The sequence below is a fragment of the Nicotiana sylvestris genome, chromosome 2 (genome assembly GCF_000393655.2).
Source record: "Nicotiana sylvestris chromosome 2, ASM39365v2, whole genome shotgun sequence".
NCBI lineage: Eukaryota > Viridiplantae > Streptophyta > Magnoliopsida > Solanales > Solanaceae > Nicotiana > Nicotiana sylvestris.
The window spans coordinates 198,453,011-198,468,122 of NC_091058.1; the positions used below are offsets into that span (position 1 = coordinate 198,453,011).

Consider the following 15,112-nt stretch of genomic DNA (forward strand, 5'->3'; position numbering starts at 1 on the left):
CCTATTAAAATTAAATCCCCACCTGCGACCCGTCCCGCCCCGTATTTTCTTTTAATTTAAAAATTGAACCTGCCCCACCCTGCAATCGCAAAATTTTAAACCCGCATCGCCCCGCCGACGTTTAAACTCGCCTCGCCTCGCCCCCACCCGCACCGTCCCATTGCCATCCTTACCGGGTGCGAGAAGAAGATATCTATGATTACATATGCAATTGGACGGACCAACTTTAGTAAAATAGAAGAGATGATAGAAATTTGAATGATTTGAGCATTTATAAATCCAAAGAGAAGTTGAAAGGTTAGAACACAAAGAGATACATTTTTCTAAAAGAATTCTGGTGTAGTTAAAGTTTAACGAGTTATCGATGTGTTTTAGCTAGCTTTTGGCTGTAGATTTTCAAATTTTTTAAAAAAATCTGATTTGGGTGAAGTTTGATTTAAAGATGAAAATATGTTTGGACATAGTTTTTCAAAACATATTTCATTTTTTTTTTGAAAAACATAAAATGTGGCTTATACCCATAAGTTCTAAAAACTATCAAAAATACCCAATAATACCAAACAAATAAACTTGTTAATCCTGTATATGCAGTACCTTCATCGATGCCGTTCATTATGATTATCACAAATCATAGTCCTGAACATAGATAAGTTTGGTACAAAATTATCATTTTTATAATGAACTACGTAATACACTATTCTAAAACCATAACCTGATATTTTAAATCAACTGCTAATCACACAATTCCTAGCCACTATAATTCGTCAAATTACAATAATAAGATCCATCCGTCCAAAAAAAATGATAGTAATTAGATGGTGGTTAGTTGGGTCATAATAGATGGTGAACTTTTTTTTTTATAAAATATAAAAGTTTGGGGTAATATTTGAAATTGTTAAAAAATCATACAGTGATATTTTGGGCCAAAAACAGATCTAGAGCTAGTTTTGGGATTTGAAAATTTTTCTTTCAAAATCTACCAAAACATGAATATAAAATTAATAAACAAATATATTTTGCCAAAAAAATATTTAAAAAAAACTTGAAAAAATTTATGGCCAAACGGGGCTTAGCATGCGAAGAAAATATCAGCATATATATATATATATATATATATATATATATATATATATATATATATATCCATTCGTGCATGGCAAATGAAAAAAGGTGAAAGAGGAGAAGAATATAATTAAGGAGATCATGGAAAATGTAAAGCCTAATTAATCTTCAATTCCTAACGAAGAAAACGAAACAATTCCTAAAGTCGCATTTCCCCATGCATTTATGACTTCACTTCTTCCACTGCATGCATCTTATCAATTGCAAGCCCTTTCACTTCCTTTAAAATCTCATTTGCTTCATCTTCCTTGATTTAATCACTAGCGATTTGCAACACAAATAATTTAATCCTAAAACCAGAAAAGGGAAGGAAAAGCACTTTTTCCTACTATATATATATATCTTTTCTTGTATGCACATTTCAAGTTGAACGAAAGTATTACTCTAAAATATCATTTATTTACTTACAATATTCCCCATGTTCGATAAACTTGCTTCATTGTTTGCTTCATTGAAGCAAGAAAATATTGTTCCACACAAAGAAGAGGAATGTGTTGGTGCAAGAGAGAAAACAGGACAAGGTGTTCGAATAAGGGAAAAAACAGGAGGAGTAATTATTCCAGGCTTGACAGATGTGATTTTTTCTTGGTCTTTAGCTGATGTCCTGAACAGAGATCTTCTCAAGGACAAGGTTCCAATCTTTCTTGCCCATATGCATGCCTAGAAATTATCATTGACTTTAGTTATATACTTTACACTAATTTTCATATTATAGTTTAAATTGTTATAGCATACTACTTACTATTTAATAATATATAATTGTATAAATATAATTTAGAAGTTAGAATCTTTAAGAATTATTTCTTCCGCCTTCATTCCCCACTTCTCAAACGGTACAATAGGATTTTCTGTCCCAACAGTTTCTTTTCTAGCTGTAGATAACACTCGTGTTTTACTTTTCTTTTGTTTTGGTTAGTTTATTACCTTATACTATAGAGTTATACTCCTAATTAACATCGTCCTAACTCCCAAACATTGTTTTTGTTTTTTTGCTATAGAGTTTTTTACTATTTTTATTTTAATACATTCTCCATTTTTATACTACAATGTCATTTTATTAACATATAAAATGGTAAAGTTTACATATGACAAGATCCTGAGACAATCTCAAAACTTGTCATATTGACCCTTCAACTAATTTTAAGTGTTAATACCACCTTTTTGTGCCATCTGGCTCCTAATTAAGTATGCTGACATATTTTTTATTTATTGTTTGATTTAATGTATTAAAGTATTAAATAATTTCTAAAAGAATTATTTGTTTATAAAAATACCCTCATAACCGGTCCATCAATTTATCTTTTTAAAGAAATACGTTGAGGAATATTTTTATATGAAAAATATTTTAAAAAATTATTTGATTTGTCTACATGTATTGTAGTATATAATTGAATATTTATTTATAAAAAAATACTAAGTATTAATTTATCTACTAGGGATATAATTTTATTTCTCACTTTCTTGGATTATTAGGCAAAGAAAGTTTGAATTAAAAAAATAAAAGAAAAATAAGTTGATTACAAGTGCATTATAGTACATAGTAGTAGAGTATATATTTATGAATTTACAATGAAGAACTTGGTAGAGTATAGATATAAATAGGTGGAACAATCTCAGTATCAAATTTGTATTAATATAATAACATATTTTAATCAAGTATAAACTTTGAAGGGCAATTTTAACTTTAACTAAGCTAATGCATGCATTAATACCTGTTACGTTGTTAATACCATGGTTTCCAATGCATTAGTTATGCATATAATAATACCAAAGGATGCATAACTAGTGCTTGTATAACTAATGTATAGATTCAAAAAGTATATCAAACAAGTTATTATTAATATATAAAGTTAATTCATACATTATTTTATCTAATGGATCTTAGCAAACGACCCAGAGTATTTTATACTAAAGAGTGCTGAGAACCAAAAAAAGAGTCCAAATTAGTGATTTTTTGCCACGTGACATTCTTTGTTATTAAAAATGCTTTTTTACTACAACAATATATCCCCTATTATTTTAATTTTGTTATACATTTTTCTTCATTATTTTTCTTCCCTCCTTTGCCTTAACTCATGCCGGAAGGGGTTCGGGTGTTGCTAGTTGCTACAGCTAGTTTTTGGGAGTAGAAAAATAGTTCTCTCTTTTACAGGATTTTGACATGGGGTATTAGGACCAATATTAAAAATAAAAGGATTCAACAGAAAGAAACAAAAAAAGGGTCAAAATACACACCAGCTTGTTCTTCTTCAAATGCTTTTTAGGCAATCAAAAGAGGGGGAGAAAATGGACAAAAATAAAAATGAAGAGAGGAGTAGGTGGGAGGAAGAAAAATGGACTCACTATAACAGACACTGAGTACCATGCTTTATAAAAATGAAGCGGGGAAAAAGAGAGAGAGAGAGAGAGAGAGAGAGAGAGAGAGAGAGAAGTGGTAAAACCCTATAACTAATTGAGATTTTTATACTAATATTATTTCTGAATAAGATTTTATAGTATCAGAGCACGAAGCATATAGTTAATGACTACGATGCAGAGGTGAAATTATGCAGATTTCTGATAATTTAGGCAAATGTTGCATTTTAAGAATTTGTGAGGGGAAACTATGAGGGAGTGAGATTTATTAAATTATGTGGAAACTTCGGTAGTGCTCAGTTTCTGGAAATTAGTTGTGTGTATATGTGCTGCAAAATGGAATTTGAATCTGGAAAAAAGAAATGAGTTTAAGAAAACTAGTTTCCGGAAATGTCTGGAAATTCATTTTTTCAGTGAAAATTCCACATTTTCTGGCAATACGCGCGATCTATCATCAGCCAAGGAGGGGTTTTCAATTGAATCGCCTTCGTGACAAAATTATACTGAGTAAATAGGGCAAAAATTAGTTTTTTCGTGCATATATTACCTTTTTGAATCCTTTTGACATAAGGTAATGTAATTCAAAAATTGCTTTAGGTTGCAGGTTTGAATTTTTTGAATTCCCTTTTTAAAATTCCTGGCTCAGCCATAGCAAAGTCATGTCTAATAGGCACATTTTGCACAAATGTTTGCTGGCCTATTAATCATGATCTCAGTCGAGGTGTAAATGAAATTTTTTGGTATGCTTGGGGATTGTCTATGAATTCTGCCTTTAGAGATCCACTGGTCTTATGCTTCATGCTTGGTGGTTAGGTCCCGTCTCCTATTAAGCTATGTGTTGTCTTCGCGCTCGTGTGTTTTGGGATTGTCTATGATTCTCCCCTTAGAGATCTACTGGGTTTCTACTCCATGCTTGGAGCTAAGGTCTCGTATCCTATTAAGTAAAACATCTTTCCTCGCGATCATGTCTTTTAAAATAATGGTTGGAAGCAAGGCACTGAGCATTTATGTTTCTGGAGATCCCTGCTTTCGTCCTTGGTAAACATAGTGGTTTGAAATGATATTTTGTGTATTTTTCATACTTTGATATATGTGCGATTTGCTAAAGAGTTAGTTGTATTCGAATTTGTCAGGTTAAACAAATTCCTGAGACGTTCTTGTCAACTGATCATTACTTCCATTCATTCATCAGTCCGCTTATTGAAGAAACACATGCTGATTTGCTCTCAGGCGTTAGAGCTGCTTCGCAATCTCCTGCACTTAAGGTTATTGATGTCAAATCATCAGCAGATTTTAAGCCTCCTAGGGCTTTATACTACCACATTTGGTTGAGTAGAGCTAGCGTGGGAGAAAGAGTTAGAAAAACATATGAACCAGAGGTTGGAGATCTGATTGCTGTATCAGATGTGAGGCCGAAAAGCATTGATGATTTCAACAGACCAAAGAGATCAGTTCTCATTGCTTTAGTACATGAAAAATATGAAGGTTCAGACAGGCTATCTATCCTGTCTTCGAAGCCTATCCCATTTATAAAACCAGACAGGGAAAAGGGTGAACGAGGAGACAGTCTTTTCATTGTTTACCTTTCTAATCTTACAACGAATATGCGAATATGGAAAGCTTTGAATTCAGACATGGAAAGTGCCAACCTGCACGTAATTAGGACTGTGCTGAAAGTTGATCCAAGTGTTGTAAGTAAATTTCTCTCTCTGTCTCTCTTACTCTTGTTGCAGCCATTCTGAAGGAATATTTTACGGACTCTTTCCCTATTAGTTTTGATCTACAATTTTCTTGATTAAGGTCTAATAAATTTCAATCATTTTGCAGGATGAAGAGAAGTGTGTTCTTTGCTCCTTCAGTGAAACGAAAGCTAGTGCCATGTCAAATCATAGGACTACCATTGAGTCATTTGGGCTAGATAATGCTCAACAAGAGGCTGTTATAAGTTGTATGGCTACAAGAGAATGTGGTCACTCCAATGCTATTAATCTAATTTGGGGTCCTCCTGGAACTGGCAAAACAAAAACAGTTGCTTCCTTACTTTATCTCCTTTTTAAAATGAAATGCAGAACATTGACTTGTGCTCCCACAAACATTGCTCTCTTGGGAATTATAAAGAGGGTGATGCAACTACTACAGGATTGTCTGGAACATGAAACATACGGATTAGGAGATATAGTTCTATTTGGTAATGGGAAAAGAATGAGCATTGATGATCATGATGATCTATTCGATGTATTTCTTGATAACCGTGCTGCGGCTCTTGGGAGCTCTCTGTCTCCTGATCATGGGTGGAAAAATCATATACTGTCCATGGTATCTTTGCTTGAAGATCCTGAAAAGCAATACTGTGAATACTTGGAAAAAGGTAAAGAAAATAAGGAACATAACGGGGATGACGTTGAGGAGGAAGAGAAAGCAAGGATTACAAGTATAAATGATCAAGGACTAGATAAGAATAGGAAGAGTAAGCTGCGGAAAACATTAGTCCGTCGGACCTTATAAGATAATAAGATGATATCAAATGATGACAAAAATTCGCAAATGAGATCAGTTGGCAATGCGAACAAGGTCAATTCTGCTGCGAGCATTAAGAATGAAGGGGAGGCAACAAACAAACAAGGCAGTATTTGGACATTTGAGGAGTTTGTTATCAATAAATTCAAAAGGATCCAGGAGCATTTGACATTTTGTCTAACGAGCTTGTACACTTATCTTCCTACTTCTTTCCTTCCACTAGAAGTAGCTAAAGATATGATCAGACTTCTTGAGATGCTTCATACTCTTGGAACACTGTTCCGCACTGTGGAAACATATGGAGGTTTAAAAGAAATTCTGTATGGAGTTGAAATTGTTACAAGGAATAATGGGAGACATTTTGGGAATATGTATGCAACTAAAACAGAAAGCATCAAAATATTGAAGTCTCTTAGCGAGAGAATCTCTCTTCCAAATATCACTGATATTCGAAGTTTTTGTCTGAAAGGTGCATGTTTGATTTTCTGCACTGTTTCTGGCTCCTCAAAATTGTACACAGAAGGAATGATCCCTCTGGAGATGGTGGTAATTGATGAAGCTGCTCAGTTGAAAGAATGCGAATCCATTATTCCCCTACAGCTCCCTGGTATCCGTCATGCCATACTTATTGGGGATGAGAAACAATTGCCTGCAATGGTTCAGAGCAAGGTTTTCCATTAATCTTGTTATTATGATACTTGTTTCCTAAAAGTTAACTTCGTTGCTCTTATATCATTGACATAGTGTCTATTATTGACAGATCTCTGAGAAGGCTGACTTTGGAAGGAGCTTATTTGAGAGGCTGGTAATGATAGGGCACAAGAAGCACCTTCTTAATGTTCAATATAGGATGCATCCTGCAATAAGTTTGTTTCCAAATAGAGAGTTCTATGAAAACAAAATTATGGATGGGGTCCGAATGTGAAAGAAGCAATGTATGAGAAGAGATTTCTTAAAGGAAACATTTTCGGTTCCTATTCATTTATTAACATAAGCAGTGGAAAAGAGGAGTATGATAACAAACACAGCACAAGAAATATGGCAGAAGTTTATGTCATTGCTGAGATCGTTGCGAACCTTTATAAAGGTAATACTCCATCTTCCAGGAACTTCATTTATGCTTCTTATGAATTTTTCTTGTTTTCAGTTCTGTATTTTGGTTAGCTTGGAAATCGTGTTGGAAAATCTGATTTATTTTTTCCTAACTATAGAATCTGTTGCTTCAAGGAAAAAGGTTTCTGTTGGTTGTATATCTCCCTACAAGGCTCAAGTTTTTGCAATTCAACAAAAACTTGGACAGAAATATAGTACAGATGTCAATAGCCACTTCTCAGTGAATGTACGATCTGTTGATGGTTTTCAAGGCTGTGAAGAAGATGTGGTTATTATCTCCACTGTTCGTGATAATGGGAGTGGATTAGTGGGATTCCTTTCTAGTCATCAGAGAGCAAATGTAGCACTGACTCGAGCGAGGTACTAACCTATTGGACAACACTGTTACATGTAAAATTATTGAATGTTGAGGATGATTATACTGCCATCATTTGGTGGTGATTCAGTGATAAGACAATCGATGAGCACGCTCTTAGTTGTTTCATTGGCTTTGTACACAGGTTCTGCCTTTGGATATTAGGGAATGCCACAACATTGGTTAACAGTGGTTCCATTTGGAAGCAATTAGTCATTGACTCCAAGGCTTGGGGTTGTTTCTTTGATGTTCATGAAGACAAGAGTTTGACTCAAGCGATCTTGAGCGCTACCATTGAAGTTGGCCAGATTGAAACATTACTCAGCACGGACTCCCCTCTATTCGAAACAGCCAAGTGGAAGGTATGCTCCTTCATCTGGCTTATAATGGATGCTTTTTTTAAGCCAATTGATTACTTTGGAAATTTGAAGGCCTTACCATTTCTTTGTTGTTCTAACACATTGGCTAAAAATACTTCTCGCATGTTTGTTTGTTCTTGGGATGGCCAAAAAGCTCATCTGTTGATTTTGAATTTTGCTAGTAAGTGTTTTTGGTATTCTTTCTTTTCCAGGGCTTAATTCTTTAATTTTGTTTACAATTTGGAGAAATCGCAGGTTCTCTTTAGTGAGGATTTCTCAAAATCCTTGGCCCGAATTAAAGATGCCGAGATCCGTGAAGAAGTGATTTCCCTTTTGGTGAAGCTCTCAAGTGGTTGGCGCATGTCAGGAAAGCACAACATTTTCTACATTAAAGGTGGGAATTCATCTGGACTATTGGAGATCTACAGTGTCAATCGCCTAAAGCTGATTTGGACCGTAGATATCCTGCTAGAGAACTCCACATACTATCAAGTGTTAAAAATCTGGGACATCATACCAGGATATCAGATACCAAAATTGGCAAAGGACATTGAAATCCTTTTTGGTTTTTATACAGTGAATATGATGAACCGCTGCAGATGCAAGCGTGTTGAGCGGTACATACATGTCTTCATTCTTCCACTGATGTATTGCTGTCTCGCTGTCTGTTCTTAAAAAACTATACAACATTTTCTGATAATTGAAGAACTATTAGCTGCTGACTTCTTAAGTCTTCATTCTTTTTTTGTAGAAATTTAACACTTCCAATGACTTGGGCAATTGATGGAAGTGATGATTCAATTGATAAGAACTTGGCACGTCAACTGGGTCCTATGAATTTCAGGTATACACCAGTATGTTCAAGAAGTTCTGAGTGATTACTTCCTTTAAGGGAACAACAAAAAAATAACAGGAGAGAAGGTCTAGTGTAGAAAATAAGCTTGTATTTACTAACTTTTTCATAGGTGGACATAATTCTTTCTGAGTAATTTTGCCTTAGTGAACTTAGATGAAGCAGAAGTGTGATTCCTGTTGTCCCGTACATGTGACTCGGAAATTCTTTGTTTTGTGATAGTGATGTTTTCTTGCCTCTTCCAGAAAAATGCAAGAGATTAATTTACAAGTTGTCTCAGATAACAATAATGTTAAGTTAAAAGAGGAAATTGAAGATTCTTACCAGATGAAGATTCGATGTCCCTGTGGAAGCTCATTACAAACTGAAACAATGATTCAGGTTTTACTTCTGTACTGAATCCATTCATCTTCCTTAATTATGAGAAATAAACATTCACATGCAAAAATGTTTTCCGTGGATTGTTTGATTGAGGAAAGGATTCTCTCATCTTCAGATTTTGTTTCAAAGAAAATGCCTAGTTGCTTTTCGAATGCTAAGCATCTTAAATTTATATAAGGATATTTTCCTCTAATTTAAGCCTCTACCCAAAAGATAACTACAAGTAACAAAAATAAGTGGGATTAGTAACCTGATAAATAAGGTAGGCGACCAGCTACAATAGATTTAGTTTCTGTAAAAATTATTTGCATGGTCCGGGTATATAAATTTAAATCGTTAATCAATACAATTCATTTGCGTCTTATTAAGTAATTTCACATGCAGTGCGAAGATAGAAGATGCCGCACATGGCAACATGTGAGTTGTGTCATCATTCCAGAAAAGCCCATCGAGGGAGGTGCTCCGCCAAATCCTCCTGAGACTTTTTACTGTGAATTATGCAGATTGAGTCGTGCGGACCCGTAAGTATCACTTATTCTCTGTTTACACCTTGCTTCATCAAAAACAGCAGCCCGATGCACTAAGCTCCCACTATGATTTGGGGGAGGTGGGGGGGGGGATGGGGGGGCTCCAGGGAAGAGCCGGATCACTAAGGGTCTATTGTACGCAACCTTACCTTGCATTTCTGCAAGAGGCTGCTTACACCTTGCTTCTTAAGATTTTCTTATAACACAGGATGTTGTGATGCAAGCCCATTCTGTTTTCTTCTGTGTCAAAGGCCATAGTCCATGGAGTCATGTATACTCAATTATCCTTTCTTCCCCCACCCCCTTCTTTTTTTGTGTGTTGGGGGGAGGGGTTTGGTGGTTGGGGCTGTGGGGCAGAACATTAGCTATAAAGAGACTGGATTATTCCATTCAGTAGAGCAAGTTAGTGGCATTTCAGTTTTTTCTCCACTTTTTATGTCTGATATCTCTAGGCATAGGAATTAGATGTTTAGGCTTTCTCCTGATTCGAAGCATTTAAGCTAATCATTACTTGGTTTCGTCACTGTTGCCTATCTTCAGTTTTTTTCTTCTATCATATGAGCTATTGTTTAGTCTTCCATTATATGTGAATTTTAAGTAGTATGTATGAGAATGAAGCAATAGTAAGTGCAGAATTTTCCGCTGTAATTTGCTATTTGTAAAGCTTCATACACAAGATGTGGATGCTAACCTGGGATCTCCAATGTGTGGCGGTAAAATCTTAAAAGAGCTGGGTTTTAATTAGACTCTTTCGAGCTCACACTTCATTTTCCGTGCATATGGGTGCTTAAGTGACACATTGGTTGTTGACTCGTTTTTGACATTCGCTACATACGGAATTGTAAATGCTTTGACATTCACTGATTGAATTGGATATATGCAGGTTCTGGGAGACGATTGAAAACCCTTTAAATCCTGTGAAGTTGGCTTTTACTAGTGTTCCTGCAGATGGGTGAGTTACCTGTACCTTGTTATTTTTGTGAAGATATTCTGTCCACGAAATTGTTCAGTTACTGTTCTTTGCTGGGTTTAAGTTTTCAGTGTTAAGGTCTTAATTCCTTGATCAGTCAACGAAGTCAGAGTAGAGGGTTTCTGATGCCTGTTTTGGTGTTTACTAAGAAACGATAGTCTTGTTTCTTTACCCTCAAAAAGATAGGAAGGGCTGGGGTTTGGTTTCCAAAAGTCGGTTGGTGCCGTTTTCTCCCTTCTGATGTCTGATGTAGATAAAAGGCACAAAGAAGGAAATAAGATGAGGAGATCTTACTTTGTCTCCTTCAATCTTGTATCTTGTGCACATGCAAGTTAGTGTATCAGTAAGTGATATAGATATTCTGTTGGCATTCAGATCTACACCGTCTTTTAGGTCCGATGTATTTGTCCATTTAAAAGTGAAGAATGATATTTCACAATGTAGGACTGCCTTCATATTGAAACAGGTTACCTTACTTGAATCACTTTCAGTTACATGCAAGTGTTATGGAGCATCTAAAATATATGACTTCCTTTTGTCCTGTCTGTTATGCTTTTGTCTGCTTTCTATGTTTAGTTTTACTCTAGAACATAGGAAGATTCACCTGTTGAGGGGCACTTCCTCTATCACAAAAGCCATAGGATGGCAGGATTTGGGGTATGAGGGTCAATGAATCTAAATGTTCAGAGTGAATTTGGATGTTGATTTCTTAGATTTTTCGAAATTAGATTCACATATTTAAAAGGTACATATATATATATATATATCTCTAAAAAGTACGTGAAAATCTTAGTCAAAGAAAATATGTTTAACTCTATAGTAATAATGGCATTCTTTTGGGGCTAAGGGGGTGTTCTTTTAATAAATTAGTAAACATATAAACTACTCTTAGTGTGCTTTCTAGGCATGACTATTATGACTCTACTTCAATATCCTCTTCATGCTATATTTTGGTTTGCCTTTTTGGTTGTTCTACTGTGAACTTTCTGCCTTATCATATTCACATTATATTGTGGTGATGCGAGAATGGACCCGTTTGTGAATCACTTTTTACATTTGCAAAATTTTCAGCACAAACATTGAACAGAGGATTGAGAAAACATTTCAACTCACTACAGCGGTGAAACAGGATTATGATCTTCAGGTTGTTGGTTGAATAATGACTTGATTTTAAGTAGGAACTCTGTATTCATAATTTTTGTTTTATAACATTTTCAGGCTTGGTGCATGCTTCTCAATGACAAGGTACAATTTAGGATGCAGTGGCCACAGCATGCTGATTTGCAGGTCAACGGTATGCTCTATTATGTCTTGCTTAAGTAAATGAAGAAAGTATATTTTTTCCAGTAATTCGTTGTGGGTCAGGCGTATCATGTGTTATATATGTTTCTTCTCTCCATTGCGAAGGCACTGTCAGCTGTAATATATAATATGCAGTTGTATGACTCACTGGTGCAAGGCAACTTGGAAAAATGCCTTTTGCTTCCTCCGAAAACTACAATTTCCATAAACTGGATAGAAATTGATCTACACTTTTATTTTTGTTAGTGATTTATTTGCCAGTTCAGTAACTTCATTTATATTTGAACTGACAGGAATTCCAGTGCACTGCATAGATAGAACTGGCTCACAATTGTTGGGTGCAAATGGTCGAGATTATGGTGCAATAGTGAGTGTTCAGTTGCGCATACCCTACCATCTTGTACTTTTTGGGAGGGGCAGATTAGTTGTATATATATGTGCTGTTTTTGTTTTGCTAAGGCAAAACTCTCCGTGATTACTTCTCATGTTTATTCCTTGTTTTATTTGACAGATCACACAATGCTCCAGAGATGGAATAAACAAAATTTTAATAGGAGGACTTGATGCCCGTGTCTTTTGCTTAGGGGTTAGACTTGTAAAGCGACGTACTTTCCAACAGGTAGTCAAATCTCTCTAATACACTTGTAACTTATTTGTTTCAAAAGCAAATCTCGTATTAAATATTTCAGAGAAGTTTTGAAATTTTATTTTGGAATTTTTTTTGTGTATGTGATCAGATTTTGTCATCATTTCCCCTATTTTATAGTATTGCCCATTAGCGGCATAGTGTGTTTCTAAGAGGTGTGCACTATATCTACCTTAGATGAGCAGTGTCTGATGTTATTACCGAGAGTCAGATCTCTGAGACTAGACCGCTCGGTTTTGTTTCTGAGATATGTTTTGCGTTTGACTCACATAGTTGTGTTGCTATTTTGACTCTTGAGCAAAGTTCAACACAATGGCTTTACATATTGGTTGACTAATAATGGACATGTAGAAGTGCCTTGGTCCTGTTATTGACTCTTATGGTGTCTGAATAACATTATCTTTTCTGTGTAGATTCTAAACATGATCCCTAAGGAGCCTGATGGTGAGATATTTGAAGATGCTCTTGCTCGCGTTTGTCGTTGTGTTGGTGGTCGAACAGCCACTGAAAATGCTGACAGCGACCCTGACCTCGAAGCAGTGGTTACTGATTTTGTTCCTGTCAATCTTCGATGCCCTGTAAGCAAATACCGATTGTTATCCTCTTTTTTTCACTACCTAGGTAGCAGCAAAAATGCTATAGTTACATTACACAAAAATTGCTTATTTTGTGGGATATATCGTTACCTCTTTCTCTCTCTCTCTCTCTCCCCATAATGAGATAAATATAGATGTTTTAACTGCTGAATCCTTATCCTGCAAACAACTCGATTCTGTCTCTCTCTCTCTCTCTCACACACACACACACACACTCTCTCTCTCTCTCACAAGCACACACACACACACACACACTCTCTCTCTCTCTCACAAACACACACACACACACACTCTCTCTCTCTCTCTATTTTTTCGTAACAGTCAAGCTTGAAGCTTCCAGATTGTGCAGTTGCACCAAGTGGCAGTAGCTTACTCCTAGACGTCTCTTCATATGCGACAAGAGAAACTGCATTGCGCATTATTTCTGCATCAGACATGATTTAAGTTTTTATATGATTGTTTAAAACAAGAAACGGTGAGGCATCACCTTGTCAAGACAGATGGTGGACCACAAATTAGCAGAGGGTGTTAATAGATAGATGTTGGCTCGCTTTATATGAACTTCTTCCTCCTAATATGTGATAAATTTCTTATCAAGGGAGGATAGGATGTCTTTAATTTGTATTATTTCCTTCCATTAGATTTGATTTATTCTTTGTTGGTTTCTTGTAAGTTTACCACTTTGTGGCACAGTACGAATCGCAGTATTTGATTTTCTCATTATGTACAGCTTAGTGGTTTGAGAATTAATGTTGCCGGAAGATTCAAACCTTGTGTCCATATGGGTTGCTTTGATCTTGAAGTCTTTCTTGAAATGAATCAAAGGTCGAGGAAGGCAAGCATCTAGGACCCTGATATCTAAGTTTATATCAGTTTCAGATAAAAAATCTATGTCATGTAAACAGCTGATATATTTAGTAACAAATATCATTCATATGATTGCAGTGGCAATGCCCCATCTGTCTCAAGAACTACTCTCTGGAGGATGTCGTTATAGATCCACATTTCAATCGGATCACTTCTCAGGTTTGGCTAGTTATTTCTTGTGACCATACACTGTTCCAACATTGTCATTCTCTTTTTTATTCACTTCTCAGATAAGGCTAGTTATTGCTTGTGGTCTTAATTCCATTATCCTTGTTATCCTTATAATATGCACTGACGATGTAAAACAACCTTATACTATGATAGTGTAGCATGTTATAGTTGGTTATCTGCTTTAGTTTTCAGGTTACTAATTTCACTGATTATTGGCAGTTACTTGTGCTTATATTTTGAATGACCATGATAATATGTAAACATTCACATCATTAGTGCGTAAAACTTAAAGGCTTCATTCTTTTTTGGCTTTTGTGGTACAGCTGCGAACTTGTGGAGAAAAAGTGGCAGAAGTTGAAATAAAACCTGATGGTTCTTGGCGGACAAAGGCAGATGGTGATCTGGGACATTGGCACTTACCTGTTGGCAGTGTCATTGAATCTCTGGATGTATAGAGTCAATAACCCAAGCCTGGAATTAATTCTATAAAATACATTTGAAACATTATATTAGGTTAAAAAGTGAGATAAGAAGTCTTTATATCCTAGAACTTGGTGGATATTTTTATCGGATCAAAATTTTAATTCAAGAGAATTATATGTTGCTATTTAATTCAATAGAATTTTATGTTGCTATTTAATCTTCTTTGACATGTTTCTATTTCTAGTATGTTCAGCTGAGTAGTTAGCTTAATACTATGATTATTATTCGTTTTGATTGAATAGGTAAGTGAAATGGTAACTTTTTTTGTTTCGCAAGTGTTTCCACGATCTTATTATTATAAAAATATTTCTGCTCAACAAGTAATCAGGGAAATAGAGAAATTTTGGTGCCATCGACAAAGGAGGATCCGAAGATTTACCAAAAATATAATTGCTCCGAACGTAGTGAACTAACTAAACGCCTCAACGGAAAAGACTAATCTCTTGAGGCTTTTTTATACTTTGCATAAAAGATACAACAACTACCCAATAAAAT

General features: G+C 35.4%; 1 pseudogene; it reads left to right on the plus strand.

The window, feature by feature from the left end:
- Positions 1–1,540: 1,540 nt before the first annotated feature.
- Positions 1,541–14,708, plus strand: LOC104248214 (uncharacterized ATP-dependent helicase C29A10.10c-like; annotated as a pseudogene).
- Positions 14,709–15,112: the final 404 nt, after the last annotated feature.